The sequence below is a fragment of the Orycteropus afer genome, unplaced genomic scaffold (assembly GCF_000298275.1).
Source record: "Orycteropus afer afer isolate SDZICR_OR568_19922 unplaced genomic scaffold, OryAfe1.0 scaffold00075, whole genome shotgun sequence".
Lineage (NCBI taxonomy): Eukaryota > Metazoa > Chordata > Mammalia > Tubulidentata > Orycteropodidae > Orycteropus > Orycteropus afer.
Window position 1 is genome coordinate 11,672,765 of NW_006921662.1, and position 6,218 is coordinate 11,678,982.

The following is a 6,218-nucleotide window of genomic DNA, read 5'->3' on the forward strand; positions in this document are numbered from 1 at the left end:
ATGAAGGTTATGCTTGCTTCATAAAATGAGTTAGGGAGGATTCCATCCTTTTCTATGTTTTGGAATAGTTTGAGTAGGATTGGTGTCAGTTCTTCTCTGAATGTTTGGTAGAATTCTCCAGTCAAGACATGTAGTTTTTACCCATACCAGTGATGTGTAGATGTTGTTGATGCACGTTCCCTCGGGCACTTGAACTTGACAGAGTTCTTAGTTTCTGCCAACTGGATAGTATGAAAAGTATCTCTTGTTGGTCTTAATTTGCATTTTTCTGATCATTAATAATGTTGAGAAGCAGAAATAATACTCCACAGATTAGAGCCACAAAAATTTCAGACATCATAGTTATCAGATATAGAAATATATATGTATATGTAGTTAACATGTTAAAAGAAGTAAGATGGTACTGAAAGAATGATGAAGAGACAAACTCAAAATTGATCAGGCAAATATGGCATAGAACAAAACAGAACTTCTAGAAATGGAATTAAATTTCAATAAATAGGTTAAACAATATATCCAGAAAAAATTGATAAATTTGGAAGATATTTTTTGAGAAATTATGTAGAAAGCAGACAGTGTTTCACTGTTATTCATAAGGTTTTCACTGGTCATTTCTTGGATGGCCCCTTCCTTCTTCCGAGTCTGTCTTGGTCTGGAAGGCTCCACTGAAACCTGTCCACCATGGGTGACCCTGCTGGTATTTGAAATACCAGTGGCATAGCCTCAAGCCTCACAGAAACATGCAAGTCACTACAGTACAACAAACTGACAGATGAGTGGTGGAAAGGGGAACAGTGGGCTGCATGGGCCAGGAATTGAACCCAGGTCTCCCACCTGACTGGCGAGAATCCTACTCACTATATGAAGAAGAACATGTCATCAGGATCGGAGGAAGAGTCATTAACAATCTGTGATATGCAGACAACATAACCTTGCTTGCTGAAAGTGAAGATGACTTGAAGTACTTACTGATGAGGATTAAAGACCACAGTCTGCAGTATGGATTACACCTCAACATAAAGAAAACAAAAATCCTCACAACTGAACCAATAAGCAGTGTCACAATAAATGGAGCAAAGATTAAAGTTGTCAAAGATTTCATATTACTTTATTCCACAATCTACACCTGCTAAAGGGGGAAGGAGGTGGCATCTTTTGACCTTCTCTAACTACACAAGAGGAAGACGGAATCACCATCAGCAGACCAAGGCCTGTTCCTATGATGCCAGACATGGCGCCACACTCCAGCCCTCTTACCAACCTTGACACCAACTGTCCCTCCAATGGCACCTACCACCTCTTTGCTGGGTTCAGTAATTCACTGCAATGGCCATACAGAATTCACAGATTGTACGGTTTATTAGGGAAGCAGCAGGCTACAATTCAAGTTCAGAAACATGCACAGGATACAGTTCTTCAATCAGGACAGTGTCCCCTCTGCTGTGCCCTTAGACACGCCTCTCTGGCCCTTGGCCTCTCAGCCTGGCTTCTGCCTTTGTGAGCCAGGTAAACCTGCCACTCTGTCCTGTGCCTCTTGGTTCCACTGCCACCATGTCTCAGCCAGGTATCTCTCTCAGCAGGCAGTGAGATTCCTCCTTTGCCTCTTAGATGGCTCATTTTAAGCCTGACAGAGTAGCAAAACTAACCAATCACAACATAAGAGTTCTACACACTTGAGAGAGAGCAAACTTTCCCAGATGATTACTTCATGCTGCTCCAACAGAAATACCCCAGGTGGATGACTTTAACAATCAGGAGTTTAAAAGCAGCTACTCAGTTGCTCACAGCAAATTCCACCATGGAGTTAATTGCCAGTATCATTATAGGAAATAACTACTACCAGCTGCCCAGCCAAGTTAGCACATATTTCCTTGGTCCCACTCGGTAATCTGGAGGGAATTACAAAGACTATGGCTAGAAAAGTCATACCGTGCAACTCACTACACCACAATACCCATGGAAGCAGCAGTCAAGAAATCAGATGATGTACTGCACTGGGCAACTCTGCTGCAAAAGACCTGTTTCAAGTGATGAAGAGCAAAGATGTCTTTTTGAAAACTAAGGTACACTTAACCCAAGCCATGGTATTTTCAATTGCTTTGTATGTATGTGAAAGCTGGACAATGAATAAGGAAGACCAAGGAAGAGTTCATGCTTTTGAGTTGTGATGTTGGCGAAGAATAGTGAAAGTACCATGGACTGCCAGAAGAATGAACAAATCTGTCCTGGAAGAAGTGCAGCCAGAATGCTCCTTGGAAATGAGAATGGCCAGACTTCATCTCACCTACCTTGGTCATGTTGTCAGAAGGGACCAGTCCCTGGAGAAGGATATTATGCTTGGTAAAATGGAGGGTCAGCAAAAAAGGGGAAAGCCCTCAACAAGATGGAATGACACGGTGGCTGCAACAATGGGCTCAGGTATAGCAAGGATTGTGAGGCTGGCACAGGACCAGACAGTATTTCATTCTGTTGTACATGGGATCACTATGAGTCGGAGCTGACTTGATGGCACCTAACAACAACATAGAAGTTAGCTTAAAGATGAAGATGGAAAATGTGAGAGAGAGAGAAGCATAGAAATTAGAGCAAGGGTTGGCAAACTTTTTGTAAAAGGCCATCCATATTGTAAATATTTTTATACTTTGTGGGCTACATGGTCTCTGTTGTAACTACTCAACTCTCCTACAGTATGAAAGCATCCATATTTGTATGTAAACAAATGGGTGTGACTATGTTCCAAAAACTTTATTTACAAAAATAGGTGACGGGCCATATTTGGCCCATGTATCATAGTTTCCCACTCTAGAATAGAGTAAACTGATCTCAACATACATTTAATAAAGGTTCTAGAAGGAGAGCATAGAGAGAAAAGGAGCATGACAATATTTGAAGAAGTAATGGTCAAGAATTGATTAAATACAATCATGAGATTTCTGAAGCCTGATAAATCTGAAGAGCAATAAATAAAATTCACCTCTAGATACATAATGAAACTGCAAAACACCAAGAGTAAATAATTTTAAAGTAAACCCAAAAGGTAAATTCCCTACAAGAAAACTAGACTGACAGTTAACTTTTCAACAGCTTATTATGTATCAGAAGATAGTGGAATGACATTTTCAAAGTACTGGAAAAAATAACTTGTAACAGAATTGTATCAAAAGTGAAAATCTTTGAAAAATAAGAGCAAGATAAGGCTCTTTACAGACAAACAGAAACGGGTTTCTACCAATAGACTGGTGGCACAGTGGTTAAAGCATCAGGCTGCTAACCAAAAGGTTGGTAGTTCAAACCTGCCAGCTGCTCCGAAGGAGAAAGATGAGGCAGTCTGCTTCTGGAAAGATTCACAGCCTTGGAAACCCTATAGGGCAGTTCTGTTCTGACCTGTAGCCTCAGTATGAATTGAAATCAACTCAATGACAGTAGGTTTGCTTTGGTTTGAAAGCAGTTTCTGAAGGAAGTAGTTAAAGAAGAAGAAAAATTACCTGAAAGGAATGTCTAAGATTCAAGAAGGAATGATAAAGGAAATGGTAAACATAGAGCTAAATTTAAATATTGATAGCAAAGAAAATAACGGTAATATTTAATTTATAGGGATAAAGCAAAGCTATAACTAAAAACCCAGGTTACAGTAGCATGTAAATTGTGACCCAAGTGACAACAGCATATAAATTGTAGTTAAATGTTTAAAATGAAATTAAAGATGTTGATTATCAGAAATCCTTATGTTAAGATCTCTAGGCTAAAACTGAAAGACTAGGTATAATATAACTTACAAACTAATAGATGGGAAGAAAATGGTATGAAAGGAAAAAAAAAAGGAAACACAAACACAGTTGGAAATATAATTTAAAAAACCTTATTAAGGCTGTAATATAGAAGAGATAATAACTATTGCCATTAATTTAGTAGCTGCCATTAGTTCATTGCCTCACCCACAGCCAATCACGGAAATGGCACAGGACCAGGCAGTGTTTCGTTCTGTTGTGTATGGAACCACCATGAGCCAGGGCCAACTGCATGGCAGCTATAACAGCAACAACCAGGTTAGTCTCTTTGAATGATTAACCTTCAGAATTTTATATAATGTATGTAAGAGTGCTAGACACAAAATGTTGTTGTTGTTATGTGCCGTCAAGTCGGACCCGACTCATAGTGACCCCTCCTTGGGTTTCCGAGGCAGTATCACTATGGAAGTAGATTGCCCCATCTTCCTTCCAAGGAGTGGCTGGTGGGTTTGAACCGCCAGCCTTCTGGTTAGCAGTCAAGTGCCTTAGCCACTATGCTACCAGAGCTCCTAGACACAAAATAGGCATTAAAAATTATAGTTTCTATTATTACTGTATCTCCATGCCTTAAACAAAGTCTGAGCAACAGTAGGTACTTTTATTGAAGATTTAATTGAATGGAGGTGAGTACTGATTCCAACCTAACCAATTTCTTCTCCATAACTTGGGGGTGTAATATCCATTTCCCAAGCCTTGGAAGATCAACTGAGATAATATATATAGGTGCTCAAAAAAACACTGAAGATCCTATATCTTCATCTTGGATCAGTAAGACTTTAATTGTACCTGCTCTAAGCAGATACCTGTGTGCCCTGAGCTGATGATGGGGTAGCTTTGGGAGAGTGGATGGATGAAAGCTGACTTCCCCCCTGCTTCTTGAAAAGATGATTTATCCACCATCTGCCCACTGTTCACAACATCCTTCCAACCCCACACCCTTTCCCACCCCTCCCTCCCAACACACATACAGAGCATGGTATTCAGAGAACCAAGCCTGTCTCTCCTCCCCTTTGCCTTGCCATTCACCCTTGCTGGGCCACCTGTTTAGTTGTTTGATGTTGCACCAGGCCCTTGTGGCTTCCCACCCCTGGACGTGTCAGAGGCCACTATCTGGGATAATTTTGCTCTGTGCCTCTGGGCCCGTTACTGGTTACTAAGATGGGCCTATGCTCATGGTAACAGCAGCAGCTGGGCCAACAAGTCCTGCATTTAAGTTCTGCTCTTCTCATCTCTACCCTGCTCTGCAGTCTGTACCAGCACTTCTCCTCCATTTGTTGGCCCTCCTTTCTTTAATCAGACTCCTTTGTGTACCAATTTGCAGTCATATGGAGAGAACAGCCTACTCTTACCTTGAAGTAGGAAGCTGAGGAGGAGGTCACTGTCCTACATGGTGGAGGGAGGGTATGGCTGACTGTGCTATTTTTAAACTCTGAGGCTTTAACCTGCTAGAGACCTCTTTTCTCAACAGATACCTACTGTGCCAGACATCACTTGACCCCAGAAGGACTAGTAGGAAAGGGGAGAAATTATCTGGGATTGACATCCTGGCCTCTGCTTGCCTTCTTGGGGACAAAATCTATCATTGCCCCAAAGGATGCTCCACTTTCAGTATTGTAGATAAAGAATCCAGGGACTCCAGGGCAGCTTTTTTTTTTTTTTTTTTTTTCTCCTGTTTTATTTTTATTTTATTTATTTTTTATTTTTTAAAACTACTTCTCCTCCTCAGCCTTTGTCCCTTCTGGTTTCCTGCTTAGCTTCAATGCACTTAAATATTTCTGTGTGTTTTGTACTATAATCTTAGGCCTTCATGTGGGTGTGTCCTGTCTCCCTTATTTAGATTTCTGTGGACTGGGAGTTCCCTAAGGGAAAGGGAACTCTCCTTTCCTTTCTCTGAGTCTTTCTCCACCCTTTTTGTTCTCCTTTTTTTGTTCCTCTCCCTGTACACCACCTCACTGCACCGGGAGCTGTAAAGCCTCTCTATCTAGACCGCAATCTGTACCCTCTAGGTGTTGACGGCCAAAGAGGATGACACACACAGACATCACACATAGAGTCAGCGTGTCTCACAGCTACCTCAGGGAGGAAGGAGGAGAACCTAGATTAATCCTCTGACCTCATCAGGACAGGAATCCCCCAGTTCCAACATCCTGTGTTGGGCCTAAAATTATCCGCCTTTTCTTATACAGACCTCTCTTTGTTCTCTTATTACTGTTTCTCTCCACTTGTACTATAGGACCTTGTAGCCACTTAGTATATTTTAACTCCTTTGAGGCTCTTCCTGTGGTGGCATGGCCTTAACTGAGTCACTTCACCTTTAAGACCATGTGTTATATGAAATCTGTGGAAGGAATGATATCGTCAGTCCTGTCTACCTTAAAAGGTTGTCACGAAGATCAAACGTCAGAATGCTTTGAAAACTGAAGTATTACC